The sequence below is a fragment of the Miscanthus floridulus genome, chromosome 19 (genome assembly GCF_019320115.1).
Source record: "Miscanthus floridulus cultivar M001 chromosome 19, ASM1932011v1, whole genome shotgun sequence".
In the NCBI taxonomy this organism is placed as follows: Eukaryota; Viridiplantae; Streptophyta; class Magnoliopsida; order Poales; family Poaceae; genus Miscanthus; species Miscanthus floridulus.
In genome coordinates this window covers 113,197,752-113,214,133 of record NC_089598.1, presented here as the reverse complement: position 1 = coordinate 113,214,133, position 16,382 = coordinate 113,197,752, and the positions used below count along the sequence as shown (strand labels likewise).

Genomic DNA, 16,382 nt, shown 5'->3' with positions numbered 1-16,382 from the left:
ATGTACCCACAAAGAGTTTCCCTAGACTTTTGTTGGTAGTTTTGGAGATCCCATGGGTTCCTAGGATGCATGTATGTGCCCTGGAAGTTTCCCACGAAGATTTCTTTTAGGTCCGCCCAACTTTGGATTTGGCTGGGCAGAAGGTGTTCCAACCACGTTCGCGTCGAATCGGCCAGGAACAATGGAAGGTTGCGGATAATGAATTTGTCACTATCTGCTCCACCGGCTTGGTAAGCAAGCCAATAATCCTCAAGACATAGTCTGGAGTTTGTTTTCCCAGAGTATTTCAGGGTGTTGGTTGACAGTCGGTACCATGGTGGGAAGACGGCATTGAGGATGTGCCAGCTAAAGGCCTGAGGTCCCAACAAGTTAGGGCTCGGGCTTCGGTCCTCGCCATTGCCATAGCATTCGCCACGGTGAGGGTGGTAGCCACGGCTAGCCTCCTCCCTCTCATTGTTGTGGGCACGCTTGTGAGCATCCAGGGTGTCACGCGCATCACGGTGGAGGCCGAGATGCTCATGCACCACGGCCGTGGGGCATGGCCTGTTGCCTTGCTTCACCTAGTGGACTAACACATCCCTGTTGGGTCGCTCTGAGGGCGCACATTGGCTAGCATCGAGCTCATGTTGTCGGGACAGCAAGCTCTCGGCCTGCTACGCCACCGCACGCTCGAGTACCATGCGGATCTCATGATGGGCCCAACGGTCCTCGGGTGTCGCGGGCACTAGAAGCCCCCGGAGCAAGGCCATCGTAGCAGTGGCATTCTGGCTTGCTTGGGTGAAGTGTGGGAGGGCTTCATCGTCCTCGATGATCCTCCGGTTCACATCACAGGCCACGGTGCATGCACGCACACCATCTTCGTGGTGCTCGATCTCTCGCTTGAGCTCCACGCGTTCCTGCTTGAGCTAGAGTCATGCTTCTTTGAGCTCTTGGTGATGCGCCCTCAGCTGCTCTACCCATAAGTGAGGTGGGGCCCCTGTGTCACCCTCGACTTCGTCATTGAGGTCATCTGTTGGGGTAGCCCCTCCCTCATGGATGCTTCCGACATATCCCTTGAGGGTACCTACCATCAAACATTCTCGCGAGGGGTGATGGCTCCCCCTACTAGAGTTCAGAGTAGGAGGGTGACTTCGATTCTCCCACGAGAAGGTCATGGAAAGATTCTATGACATATTCGGTCATCCCCACAAACTCCTCGTTCGTAGGGGATGGGGGCGTGCGCTACGCCACAAGGTGGCCAACGGTCTCTACAGTGTGGCGCAGACCAAATGGGAGTGTTGTTGGGGCACTCTGGATGAGGTATTCTAGGGAGAATAGCTCTCCTCTGGCAAGATGCATTATGATGTTGGTGAACGAGAAGGTGAGGCGGCGTAGGTCCTCCTGAGATGGTCGGGGTCCTAGGAAGGCACCGAGCTGGCGCTCTAGCCTCCTGTAATCAAAGCCGAGGAGCTGGTTGCTCCCGAGGGCACAGGCCTCCGGTGCATGCAGCTACAACTCCTCAAGTGCCTCGGTGATCGAGTCAAGGCCGGCAGAGTGGAGAGGCTGGATGGCGGTGTGAACCTATGCCAACTCTCCCTCCATCGTAACGATGAAGTCGAGGTTCCCAAAGTGCACGTGCATGCCTAGGACCCAGCTGATGCTGTGACTAGCCATCCGAGGCCTAATGTGGACGTCGAGACACGCAAAAAGCCCCTACCTGGCATGCCAACTGTCGGTGTTTTTGGACCAACGATGAGTAAATTTGTATTTACGTGTCTAGCTCTGATGGTGTGCTCAGAGGACACAAGGGTTGATACAACTTTAGGCAGAACATCCCTATGTCCAGTTCGTTGTTGCTCGTGTTATCAACACTTGGTTTGCAATAGGGATTAAAAACAAGCGAGAGAGGGAAAGGATCCCAAGTCTCTAGTGGAAGGAGTGAACGATGCTGAGAGCTCGATTGCTGCTCAGACATGTACTTGTGTCATGCTCTTGTGTTTTGATCTCTCATGTCTAGATCTCTGTGTTTTTTCCTGCCCTGTCCATGAGGCGCCCTGCTTCCCCTTTTATAGATGAAGGGAAAGCGCGGGTTACGGAGGAGGAAAAGTAGAAGAACGAGAGAGAGAAGAAGGCTTCTAGGGTTGCTGGGTCTTTCTTCTACTTCACGCAGGTCCCACTAATCCTATAGATGTCAACATGGATGGCTCCATGTCATAGCCCAGTTCGTCACTGGCGCCATGCATAGGCGTCATTTGCCGGTCATGGCGTTCCACTCCGTCCCGGCGGACATTGTGGTGAACTGATGCTCCTGTCAGCGTCCATATGAGGGTTAGGTAGAACACCACCGGTACATCCAACACTATTCTTGATGTGAATCCCTAGGTGTGGTCTGTCATGGCCATGGGTTACATCGAGGCATGCCAGCCTCTTCCCTAGCGTTAGAGTTTTGACCCAGGCCCATACGCTTGGACCTAGAGTGGTTGGTGGCAGTATGGGTCCCCGTTGGACAAGAAGGAACCTATGCCCTTGAGGTCAGGCAAGACGGAGCCCACGACCTTGGGTGAGACGGTGAGGTCGGGCGAGACAGAGCCCGTAGCCCCGAGGTCGGGCAAGACGGAGCCCGCCTCCTTGAGATCGAGGGAGACAAAACCCGTGTCCTTAGGGTCAGGTGAGACAGAGCCCGCGGCCTCGAGGTAGGGTGAGATGGAGCTCACGTCCTCGAGGTTGGGCGAGACCTTTTAATATGTCTTGAGCCATTCGGGGAAGTCAGTGTGGGCGCTAACTTCCTTGTTTTGGGTATCCCTAATATCAATACCCGACAGTCACGTACTTTGATGGGACTTTATGTTTGTCCAAAGCCCACCACATAACATTTCTTGGTATGTTGTCATAAGCCTTCTCCAAGTCAATGAAAACCATGTGGAGGTCCTTCTTCTGCTCTCTAAACCGTGCCATAAGTTGTCTTATTAAGAAGATTTCTTCTGTGGTTGACCTTCCAGGCATGAAACCAAATTGGTTTGTTGATATCTGTGTCATTCCTCATAGGCGCTGCTCGATGACTCTCTCCCATAATTTCATAGTGTGGCTCATCAACTTAATTCCCTGATAATTAGTACAACTTTGGACATCTCCCTTGTTCTTGTAGATTGGTACCAATATGCTTCTTCTCTACTCCTTAGGAATCTTGTTCGATCGAAAGATATTGTTGAACATCTTGGTTAGCCATACTACAGCTATATTCTGGAGACATCTCCATACCATGATTGGGATACCATTAGGGCCCATCTCTTTGCCCCCTTTCATCCTTTTCAAGGCTTCTCTAACCTCTAATTCTTGAATCCTCCTCACAAAGCACCTTTTAGTGTCATCAAATGAGTCATCCAGTTGAATGGTGGTGTTCTCATTCTCACTATTGAACAATTTATCAAAATACTCTTACCATCTATGTCTGATCTCATCCTCCTTCACCAAGAGCTACTCCCTCTCATCCTTTCTGCACTTGACTAGGTTGAAGTCCCTTATCTTCCTATCACGAGCCCAAGCCATCCTATAAATGTCCTTCTCTCCTTCCTTCGTATGCAAATGTTGGTAAAGGTCCTCATAGGCTTGCCCCTTTGCCTCACTAACCGCTCGTTTTGTAGTCCTCTTTGCCACCTTATAGCACTCCTCCTTTTCCTTAATAGCCTTTTGCACATCTTCATTCCATCACCAAGTGTCTTTTGAGTCACATCCGCTCCCTTTGGTCACTCCAAGCACCTCTAAAGTAACCTTTCAAACACATGTTGCCATCTTCTCCCACATGTTGTTTGCATCGCCTTTATCCTTCCAAGGGCCCTCTTCAATGACCTTTTCCTTAAAGACCTTTGATGCCTCCCCTTCTAATTTCCACCACTTCGTTCTAGCAACCCTAGCTTGTTTGTTCCCATGAGCTTGCACCAGAAAGCGAAAGTCAGCCACCACCAGTTTGTGTTGAGCGACCACATATTCTCCATGTATCACCTTACAGTCCACGCATATTCGTTTATCCCTTCTTCTTGTAAGGACAAAGTCTATTTGATTAGAGTATTGGCCGCTACTAAAGGTCACTAAATGGGGCTGTCTCTTACGAAAGAAAGTGTTAGCTATCATCAGATCAAAAGCTATGGCGAACTCTAAGATTTCCTCTCCCTCCTGGTTCCTACTACCATATCTGAAACCCCCATGAACCACCTCGAAACTTGCACTTGATGTACCTACATAGCCATTAAGATCACCTCCTATAAAGAGCTTCTCGCTACTAGGGATAGCTCTAACCAAGTGATCTAAGTCTTCCTAGAAAAGTCACTTAGCACTCTCATCATGGCCTACTTGGGGGCATACGCACTAATTACGTTTAAGACAATATCACTAATGACAAGTTCAACTAAGATGATCCTATCCCCTTGCCTTCTCACCTCCACCACACCATCCTTGAGGCTCTTATCAATCAAAACTCCTACTCTATTTTTATTTGAAGTTGTCCCTGTGTACCAGAGCTTGAAGCCGGTATTGTCCACCTCCTTCGCCTTCTACCCCTTCCATTTTGTCTCTTGGACGCATAAGATATTTACACACCTCCTAACCACTGTGTCCACTAACTCTCTTAACTTACCCGCAAGGGACCCTACATTTCAGCTACCTAAATGGATCCTAGTTGGCTCAACTAGCTTCCTTACCCTTCGCACCCGTCTAGGTAGGTGTGAAGACTCTTGCTCATTTTGCACCACACCCGGGCGCCGATGTGGCGCGTCACTAAGGATGCGACGACCCGATCCTTTCTCGCTTGACACCATGCCCAGATCGCGACACGGTGCGTCACGGGGGTGACAACCCGACCCTTGCTCATTTAACACCATACCTAGGTTCTGACATGGCGCGTCGCTAAGAGGGTTATGCCCCCAACAAGATTCTTTTGGGTTTCATCTCTATAAAAGTGGCTAAGTTTTTACATTGGCTCACCACGCCTAACACAACTCTTCTCCTTTATCAGAGCTTGGGACCTGCTACGCTGGGACACCAAAGGCGCCCCACCATAGGCAGAGTTTGTAAGGATCTGTTTGATACAAGGACTAATTGCAAGCTAGCTAAAAATTAGTTTAAATTAGCTCTAGTGCATTCAAACAGGAGAGTTATTAGGTGGACTAATTTTTTATCCAAGTCTTCAACAAGTTGTTAGCCAACCATAACTAATTCGGGCTAATTTTTAACCCAACTATTAACTATCCATGTATATCAAATACGCCCTAAATAGTTTCTTCAGGCTGCGACACTTATCCCCTATCGACCTCTAAAAAATCAGCTCAATGTGGGCACTTGCAGCTCAAATTCAAAAGTGGGCACTTGCAGCTCAAATTCAGAAGTGGTAGGCAATGTCTCTGTCGACAACGAGACGTCTATGGTGACTTTATGAATCTCAAGATCTGCCGGCTCAGTCCTTCGGAGGTGCTCGAAGGGATAAGATTTGCGTGCGTGTGTTCATAGGGATGAGTGTGCATGCGTGTTGTGGGCGTCTACATTTGTATTGTGTAATTCTAAAAAAGATTTAAAAAAAGATAAGAATTGGTCTAATATAAGAGGAAAAAGGCCCAAGATGAAATCGCTGTAGCGGCCTTTCCTCCCCGTCAGCCACCACGCTGGACTGTTGACCAACGTGGTGAGGACCCATCAAAGTTCCAAATGTCCTCAGCCCACCTAGGCCCTGTTTGGGAGTAAAGTATTGTTTTTCAGATGTAAATCACTTCCGGCTGTAATATACTGTGAACAAGAATACAACTGCATTTTCTTACACTTGGAAAACGTTGTTTGGGTAACAGCTAGCTTCCGGCTTGTATCAGCTTTTGAGTCGCTTGCTTCTCTGATGTGCTTTGTATCTCAAAGGCACAAATACCAATTTCTCAGCAAATTACATTGCAAATCTCACCAAGTTTAAAAATTCAACAAATACGGAAATACACAATCACATTAACCACAAGGACAAGATCGATATAAGATCCTATCATCAGTAACTAGGCACACCATTCTGATGATCAAATTCAGAAACAAGATTATACAAGCCATCACCCATTTCTTCAGACCAAGTGACACTTCTCATATTAGTTCACTGTTCACAGCTGCTGCAAGACTAGACCTCAAAGTTTAGATGCAAGTATATAGCCAACACATCTTGGAAAAAGAAGAGCAATGCAGCAATTTGAGTATCTCATCAGTGTCTAGAATAAATACATCAAGCCATCAAGGTCTAGAGTATATCAATAGAGACTAACACATCATCCTAGAAACAAAATCATTCACATTAAACCTCTTCCGGCGATCACATAGAAAGGACAAGATACATCCAACATCATAATTTAAGCACTAGCAGAGACACAAACAATATAGATAGATACCGATCAGATTAACACAAATAGAACTTCTCCAGAACTCACACTAGGCCATAAGCCCATAACCTTTCAATATCTTCACATATTTGTAGCCTCTAACCTGTAGCACAAAGTTATAAATTTGAGCATGAAACATTGTTAAAATTACAAAGAAATAAGTGCTTTTAGAAATATAAGTAATGAGATTGTCTGCTGGTTCTAGAAAACATGGACAAATTAAAATGCAACACTTTCTGAAAATAAATTGGACTCTGGTGAAAAAAATGAGGTGGAGTAGCAAGCATAATCTCATGGATACAAAATTAAAGTACATTAACCACATGATTTAGAGGTGCAACTTTTGTTATCTCATTGTATATTGTGTACCTCAAAGCTGATTAACACAATAAGTAAAGCTGGGGTACTCTGATCAAGAAACCACAGGTCCTAGTCTACTAGATATTGATCATTTTAGAGTAGCATATGAGGAATTTGACATGTGAACTTTAATTTTGTTTTCAGCCCTAAGGCCCAAAAACTACAGAGACATAAATAATAGTCAGTACACTTACTTACAGTTCATTGAGGTCCATTTTGCTCTTTGTGTCAACGAATCTGAGATGAAAAGAACAATTATGATAGCTACAAAATAAATAATGAGATGAAAATCAAATCTGAGATGGAAATAAAATATGGAAAGTTAAACATTATGCATCTACAAGTAAACATAAATATCACCATTAAACCAGGAAGAAGTCAAGGAACATAAATATCTAACTTAGAAACTTGTATGTCTGTGTTATTACAGCGATTCTACAAAATAAGACAACATAAATATTTAAATTTCCATCTCTCACTAAAGCATCAGTACATAAATAAGCCCTATCAACTAAACAGTTGTCCTCATCCTCTTCGCCTCCTATTTCTTTCATAATTTGTCCACATCCTCTTCGCAATGTCGTCTCTCATAGCATTAGCTTCATTTCTTTGACTGTCTGTACCCCTCACTGTCGGTAGGAAGAACCACAAACTTACGAGGGTCAATTAGAGTTTCTTGGCTGCTTAGCCACTCATATCACCCTTTTGGAGTCTGATAATGTTATGCAACACAACTGCAGCTGCTGGATTTTTCACTTGGGTTTCAATGGGATAGTGTGTGGCTACTTTTAAGATAGGAAATCTCATCTTTAAGATACCAATGGCTCGCTCTATGTGATTCCTGAGGCGAGCGTGACGAAGATTGAACAATTCTTTATAGTCCCTCAGTCGACAATTTCCTCGGCCTTGGTCTTGAAGATGGTATCTTACTCCTCGATAAGGGGCAAGTAAGCATGTTGAAGTTCACATGTATATTCTGAACCACTAAGCTTTGAAGTGTAACATGGAGTTCTTGTTCTGGTTCTGATAGAAGCTAAATATAGCGTCGGAAAAACAAGCATCATCATTTCATCTTCTTCTTCTTCCTCAGATTCAGTTTCAACCCTTCTATTATAATTCATATCCACTGACTGGACATATCTATCTGAATTACCTAACGAACCAGGCCATGAGAATTGAGAAAATGGAACCATTGCAAAGCAAAGCATGACCAAACAGCCTAATGTAGCACACTTCCTCTGAAGTTATACACGTGAATGCAAAAAACAACAAGAATGCATGCTGCAGTGTACGTAGCACAAAATAGCTGGCCACTCTGCATGAATTCTATGTGCCTATAGCTAGCTCAACTAGTTGGTCACTGCATATACTCCCTCCGTTTCCATTTTCAAATATATGATATTTATAACAAGCTAATTACTTCATAATATATATTTGAATAATAAAAATGGATGTAGGAGGGGACAGGGGTGCTACTCATCGAGAATGAATTTTAGCAAAGCAGTCCAAGCATTTGTCAGAAAGGACAGATATTCTGCTCTCGTGTGCACTTGCACTCTAGCTCAGTTTCTTTCCCTTCCACCTCTTCTAATCGCATATACGTATATGCAGCCATGCACGGACACTGCAGATGGCTTGCACACACTGCAGATGTCTCAGTTTCCTATCTGAAAAGACGCCCAAAGAAGAGGGTAACAGATGCAATCTCTGGTCATAACAGAACTATTCCATAACAAATGATGACAAGAACAAAGCATATCGCAACTAAATCAGAGTACAGTACTTGCTCAACCGAAACCCATTGATCTGCTTTAGGACTTTAACTTTCAACTTGCAATGACAAATAAGTAATCCAGGGGCCCAAGGAACTTAACTGCAGTGTTCATCCTAATGCCTACCATTCACGCTACAAACAACAAAATCGATTGGTCTCCTATTTCCTAGATCCGCTCCTCATTCAAATAGGTTTCACACATCCAGCATCCAACGCAAGAAGCAGAGATGGGGATTAGGAGAGGAAGGTACCTGCTGAGAATCGAGGAACTGGTGCGCTTGCCATGGTCGCCATCACCGCAGATGCGCTTCTCCTCCCGCCGCTACCGTGGATCTGGACACCATCGCCACAGATTCGCTCCTCATCGCCACGGACGCCGCCTTCACTCTCCCTGATGTGGTCGTTGAGCCCGTAGCCATGTGCGCTCGTGGCCGCGCTCGGAACAACGTCGCCGCCGCTCGGTGCTGCGCTCGCTGCGCCGCCGCCGAGACGAGCGTGCGAGCCCGCGAGGCTTCGAGCGAGAGAAAGCCGATAGTTGTCGTATTTCTTTTCGGGCCTCCTAGGGTGTTTTTCCCCCCCGATGGTATCAGCCCAAAAACACCTGTAATTTTAGTAGGCTGACTAGTCATCCAAGCAGCAAGTTTCGTTGTGGGCTGGAAAAATATTACGGGCTGTAATTTACAAGTGTTTTGGACTGATTACAGGGCTTCCAAACAGGCCCTCGGTACTAAAGCCTACCTATAAACCGTGGCCCAACCCGAGAGTTCGTCCGTATTGCCCCCAGGCCCCACTCCGCGGGCGCGAGGAAATTCTATTCCTCGCCGCGTCGGCGCCGCTCGCCTCGCCTCGCAACTCCGGCGGCCGGAGCAGCCGGCGCGCGCTATCTCACTCGCCAGCTATCTGCCATCAGCAAGGCACCCTGCAGAAACCCCGAAACCCAGCGGTTACCTACGAATTATTGCAATCCACCTCGTGCTGAGTATCAGAGTATGGTCGTCGCGACTAGGTTTAAATTCGAGTTTCTCCCAGAACAGTGGTGCTTTCTGTGCTAATCGGTGTCGCCTATGCCCACCTCGTGCTGGTGTACGAATTATTGCAATCCACCTAGTCTGGAATGGGTCGCCTCGAGGTGGTTCCAAGGAAGCCTGGCTTAAGGAAATGCGATCCCTGTGATCATCATATGCAAAATTTGGGACTGATTTTATTTGATTATTTTTGACACGATTGACCGAAGCTATGTAGTAGAACCTGTTGTTTTGAACTACTTCGTAGGACTAGTTTGTGACGTGATTGCACTAGCTTTGAAGTCTGTACTGTGATGTGTGTAAGTAGGATCAGCGATAGGACAAAAATGTATGGAACCTGTTATTTTCGCCTGGTACTAGATGGGACCAGCTAGTAAAATGAGATGGTTAGGTATGGGGAGCTTTGTTAATCTCCGTTTCCTGAAGAGTCAGTTAACTTTTGCACGTCTTCAGGCTGTGAGAACCTTCATGTGTTATTTACTTACTATTATTGTACCTGTATCTGTAATACCATGAGAATTTTCCTATTAAACTTAATTCAGTTCTATGCCATAAGTAGAGTTTCTGTTTACCCCCTGTGTAACTTGTATGATAGGAAAGGGAGGCTTGGAAATACGATAACACAGCCATTACCTGAACTCTTTCCCCAGTTTTCTTCTACTGGTTGGCTGATGACAATGTCAATTTCTACCAGTATTGAGAAAACACTGTGCATGTTTCAGGTTTCCAATTTTCTGTCTTTGAGCAGAGAGAAGCCCTTCCAAAGGAGCCCCAGTGCGCTGTGTATGGTGAAATGACCAGAAAATGATGGAATTCTATAGTGTTTGTATGATTGTATCCATGGTCTTGCTGCTTCAAATAAAGCCAGCAACAGAGAATTCCAGTCTTCCAGTTGGTGATGACTGATGACTGACGAGATCTCCCGTATGACAAGCAACATCTTCCCTACCTAATTCATTTCACATGGTGGCCAGATCATTTGATTATTAAGTGCAAGAACATGTTTCATTTCGCGGTTTCTCAGATGATTTTGTGCGATCATGAACCTCCAGGATATACTTTGCCTACTTGGCGGAGGTGCAAGTGATGCATCAATGAATATCGGAACCTTGCTTTCTTCTAGAATTGCTTCATAGTGCTGTTTCTTCATGTTTAATCTCTAAGTCCGCAAGCATAGTTGTAGAGCTAATGAACCAGTTAGGACCATCTGCTGTTTCTCTTGAATTTTGAGGAGCAAGTAATGCTGCTGATAAAGAATTTACCTGTCAGAACTGATTGATTAGGAGATTCTTTGCTCAGAAAAACTATTAAGTTTGACGTGAGTGGTAGCCTGTTGAAGCAGAGACAAGTGAGCCTTATGATTTTGCTGAGCAGAGTGCTCAGCTTTACAGTGTTCTGCATCTATACAACTCTTACGATTAAGCTGGTTGAGATAGCAGGCCATGCAACTGTTTCAAGCACTTTATCGTGCCCAGGTTATTATACTTTGGAAATTGTATTTCCAGAAATGAGGAAGGTGACAGGTTGTGGGAGTATAGTATGGCATGCACTTGTTTGAAATGAGTAAACTGAACAATTTTGTTAAACAAGTGGTCAGCAGTGTGGAGTCTAAGCAGAAGAAATTGAGGGGTTTGACTGATTGGTAATCGAGCGGCACCATAAGGCACCAGCTGTGATGTCAACTCATTGCAAAATCAAAGCTTATCTCACAATTAGCAGCTTGTTCGGCTGGCCACAATCGGCTGGCTGGCCAGCTTTTTTTTCTGGCCGGAGCCGTATTTTTCCCTCACAAAAAATCAGCTGTTTTCAGCTGCTACAGTGTAGAATTAATGCCAGCCAAACAGCTCGTAGGTTACTGCAATTAAACGGAAAGCAAATGCCTTTGCTACATGCTAGTACTATATTAAATGAAGCTTCCGTTAAAAGATAATAAGCTTACTGCAGGACAGCAGGAGAAGTACCTATTATCAACCTGTTCAGCAGGCCTCTATGTGCCTGTATCTGGCTTGGGCTTACCAGCCAGTAAATAGTATTTTCTTCTCACATCAAATCAGCCAGCAGTACTTCAGCCCATGGCTAATAAGCCAATTCAGCCGAAACGAACAGGCCGTATATTTATGGCTCGGTTCGCTTATCTTATGAGTTGTACTATTTCAGCAAACGAAAAGTGTTAAAATCAGCGAACTATACTTTCAGTCATGGCTTTTCGGCAAAGCGAACAGGGTCTATATCTACACAGTTTCCTCCAGATCTCTTGGGTGACCCCGTTCGCTGGTCTAAAACTTGGCAGAAACTGGCTGAAAAACACTGTTCTGACTGAATTGTTGTGAGAGGAAAACACTGTTCCGGCTGAAAAACAAGTCGAACAAGCCAAATATTAGGTAAGCCGAACAGGGGTGTTGATCTCAAAAGTACGCCAAGTGATGTTGTGCAACATGTTGCATTGCATACATGCATATAGCCATTAAGTTTGAGAAAGTATCAATGTCTCTGAATAAGGAAGATTGGATGCTTTTTCTTCAGAGCATGTTCTGATTCTGAAGCCTAGAGACATTCTTGCGTGGTGCTTCTATAGCATGAATTCAAATCAGAAATGTTAACCATCTGCCACATGTCAATGCCAACAGTATATATTGAAATACAAGTGGTATGATTTACATCTGTTTGATTTTATTTATTTTTATTCATGTTTATAAAGTCATTTGATCGCACAATTGTTTACTAACTGCAGCATCAGTAACTTTGAAAGATGTTGCTTTATATGGGATTGGCTCTATGCTGCCCCAGAAGAAAAATGCATAGATATTGGTTACTATAATTTTTTTTCTGCATGCGTGCTTAATTTTCTTTATCATTGTTCTATTCGCTTTTGTCCTAAAAGTTTATGGGAATTACACAGTTTATTAAATCTTATAAATATAGTTATTTGTAAAGGAACGATAATAATTAGCTTTCTGCCTTTATTGAAATTCGATAATATACTTCATATATTCGAATTCATGGTCAAAGGTTTGAATACTACTGGATATTTCTAGGACAATACAACTGAGATATGTGATATAAGTCTAATGTATTTGTTAATGTGGGCTCTGCTGAATTTTTTGTATAAATAACATATATTTGCTGACTATAAATTTGTAACTTGAAGGCTTGGAGCTGGTTCAGAATTCAGATATCCTGGGGGGTTCGTTCTGTGTGAAGGGAAGAAATAGTTAATATGCGCACACATATTCATTATTGAAAGCAAAGCATAGCATCCAAGTTACTGTTGTTGCTTGGAAGCTAATTTAGTAATTTATATCAGTGCAGGCTTGATGTAATTTTGAAATCGTTTACAGTATTGCAGCCTTAGTTGTCATTTAATCTTTTTAGTTATTGAAGGTTGATATGGTTATGCATTAAGTTATTAGATGGTAATATCGTTAAAAACCATGCATCACAGCATCGATGACCAGGAATAAATGAGGAAAAGTTGAAAAGGAGAAAAAGGACTTCAGCTTAGCTAAAGGATCATCTTGACTAACAGTAGTTGGCCTTAATAACTTAGCTAGAAAATTTTACTTTGGTATTTTCACTATTTTTTAAAAAAATAATTGAATTTATGGAAATGATCTTTCCCGGTTTGGTTTTTTTTTGGCACGCACAAACTGAATTTTGGATAGTGATGTGCCTTAACCACTAGCTAAAAACACTCAACCCAACCACCTTACTGTTTCGAGGATATAAATTAGCTAAGCCATGTAGTTTTGTCCTCTTTTACTAAACTTTTTTGTTATAAACAGTTAATTTAATATTATCATGCATTGCATAGATTTTATATTCAGTGTATGATGACAAAGCGTGACCCAAGTTCATTGCTGATTTATATCCTCGAGACACACTATCTAATCATTTTGACTTGCTGTGGTAGTGTCAAAATGCAACAGCTAAGGCTCAGTTTAGATCCGAAATATTTGGCAAAATGGGCACCGTAGCGTTTTCGTTGTTATTTGACAATTAGTGTCCAATCATAGTCTAATTAGGCTTAAAAGATTCGTCTCGTGGATTTCGTCTAAACTGTGTAATTAGTTTTATTTTTTATTTATATTTAATACTTCATGCATGCGTCTAAATACTCGATGTGACAGAAATCTTGAAAAATTTAGCATTTTGGGACCAACAGGCGAAACCCTTCTTGTAGGGGCAGTGCTTGATCATACACTTGCAGTCTACAGCTAGTTGCTTGCAGAAATGCTGTGCGCCTGTGTCAGATCTGACACTTCTTTTGAAAGGGAGTATTCGGTGTGTTTGGGTACTGTTTAGAGGCGAATTTTTTTAGAAAATGTTATTGTAGCATTTTTCGTCTTTATTTGGCAATTAATGTCTAATCATAGTCTAATTAGACTTAAAAGATTCGTCTCGTGAATTTCGTCTAAACTGTGTAATTAGTGTTATTTTTTATTTATATTTAATGCTTCATGCATGCGTCCAAAGATTCGATATGACGGGAAATCTTAAAAAAATTTGCAAAATTTTCTGGAACTAAACTAGACCTTGGTTTCTAAACTTTAGTCGACCTCCCATACGATGTTTGACATATGCATAAAGTATTAAATATAGATTAATTATAAAATTAAATACATAAATTGAGATTAATTTACGAGATGAATTTTTTAAGTCTAATTAGTCTATGATTTGATAATAGTGTGCTACAGTAGCTGTGCGCTAATAATAAACTAATTATGCTTAATAAATTCGCCTCGCAGATTACTGACGGATTCTGTAATTTGTTTTTTTATTAGTATCCGAAAACCTCATACGACACCCATGTGACATCAATGAGACATCTCTTAACCTTTAGTCCCTGCGTAAATCTAATGACCTGGATACTATTGTGCACATCAAGAGCTACACAGGGCATTCTGACCTTCGCTGAGCTGGTCCATATGTTACTGTTATGGCTAATTGTGCTACTGTCCTTACCGTATTTCTTTGGCATGCATCTTCCCAAGCTCTGGTAAGGACTTGTAAAAAAGCTTGTAAGACTGCATTCATTCGATTGTTGAGAAAATAGTTTGATTTTAGTTCTCCAATCCATCCTAAGAGCGTATTGTTTACTTCAGGTATCTGTTCACTTTTTACAAGCTAAGAGCGTATTGTTTTAAGTAATATTATGACTAATCTTACCATTTCATTAATTATTAGGGAGGCAATGTCATTACTGGCATGCACATCAATCATCACTTCATAGGGTTTAGGGAGGCAATGTCATTACCTGTTCGGTTGGTATTAAAGCCGGCTGATAAGCCGACCTTGACTGATTTGTACTGTAGATTTTAGTTGATAAGTCAACCGATAAATTCAAAAGTTAGTGATGAGGGACCAGTACAGCTATCGTACTAGACATATTCAATGCATGCTTTTGCAACATGGGAGGCCCTTAACCAGCTACCTTGGCACCACAAGGTATATCTAGGCAAAAACTGGTATGACCTTTTCCAAAATTTAAGAGCAGTAGTCTCGATCAGTTCCCTGAATTATGAGGCGTGTATCATATGTTTTCAATTTGTTCTGCAGGCGATACTGTCTTATTTCTCATTTTCCAGCTTTTCTCAAGTGTGTGGACTTCATGAACATGTGTGATAGGTTTGATAGATGGCGACACGACACAAACTAATGAGCTAACAAACATGCTTATGCTATTATACATGACCAAAAAGTCTAAGCTGATATGCTTATTTTAAGCATCTCAATTTGCCCTTGTTTGGAGCCAGTTTAGTTCCATCTCATTTTGCCAAATTTTTCAAGATTCTCCGTCACATCGAATCTTTGGACACATGCATGAAGCATTAAATATAAATAAAAAATAAAACTAATTACACAGTTTAGACGAAATCCACGAGACGAATCTTTTAAGCCTAATTAGACTATAATTGAACACTAATTGTCAAATAACAACAAAAATGCTACAGTGGCATTTCGCCAAAAAATTTGGCAACCAAACAGGCCCTTGATCCACCCAACTAAAGTTTAGCTAGCTAAAATTTTAAAGTTGAACTTTAGCCAGCTAAAAGTTCTCTCAGCTAAACTTTAGCTGGGGTGTTTGGTGATAGATAAGCCTATTGCTAAAGCACTTGTATCTTACTTGTCTTGCACTTTTTTTTCTTGGCTTCCAAGCCTAGTGTTAGGAATATGTTCAACATTCACTTTAGTGGTTAGAATATGTTGTAGCAAGTGGGAGTCCCATTTGCCTATAAAGGGCAAGGGAGTGTCATTGTAAAATAGGCCATTGTATTTTTCCATTCAATCTAAGCGGCCAAGAACCAAGCTGCCCTCTGGTAGTTCTAGATCTAAATCTGAAAACCAATCGGGCCAACAATCTGGTATTAGAAGTCGAGAGGGTTCTTGAGTGAGCGAGCGCCATGTCCACCGTCGGCCAGATCATGAGAGCGCGCGCCGTCGCGGGTGCTAGAGCCGACGATCGCGTGACGCGCCTTGCTGCCATAGAGGTAGCGGCAACGACGACGGCTGAGACGGCCAGACATGTAGAGGCTACGGCCGTAGCACTACGCGCTGGGATGGAGCGGGAGCCAGAGGTAGCTAGAGGATCGCGTAGCCCGGTAGGGCGCCGTCGCCAGTCGTCGTCACCAGAGCGGCGGCGTGGTTAGCGCGGCCACTCTCCGGTGCTACAGACGGTCTACCGTGACTCTGGAGCGGGAACACCCTGGCCGATGCTGACCAAGTCGAACTACCACGAATGGAGCCTGCTGATGAAGGTCAAGATATAGGCCCGGCGGCCGTGGGAGGCGGTTCACGTCGGCGGCGTCGACTATGACGACGATCGCTGGGCGCTGGAGGCGTTGTGCGCCG

General features: G+C 43.5%; 1 long non-coding RNA gene across 1 annotated transcript; it reads right to left on the bottom strand.

Annotated features, from left to right (window-relative positions):
• Positions 1-6,395: 6,395 nt before the first annotated feature.
• LOC136526977 (uncharacterized) lies at positions 6,396-8,821 on the bottom strand. The gene is made up of 3 exons (XR_010776648.1): positions 8,760-8,821; positions 6,933-6,971; positions 6,396-6,477 (listed from the first exon to the last, which is right to left on the bottom strand). It is a non-coding gene; the product is annotated as an uncharacterized lncRNA (long non-coding RNA).
• Positions 8,822-16,382: the final 7,561 nt, after the last annotated feature.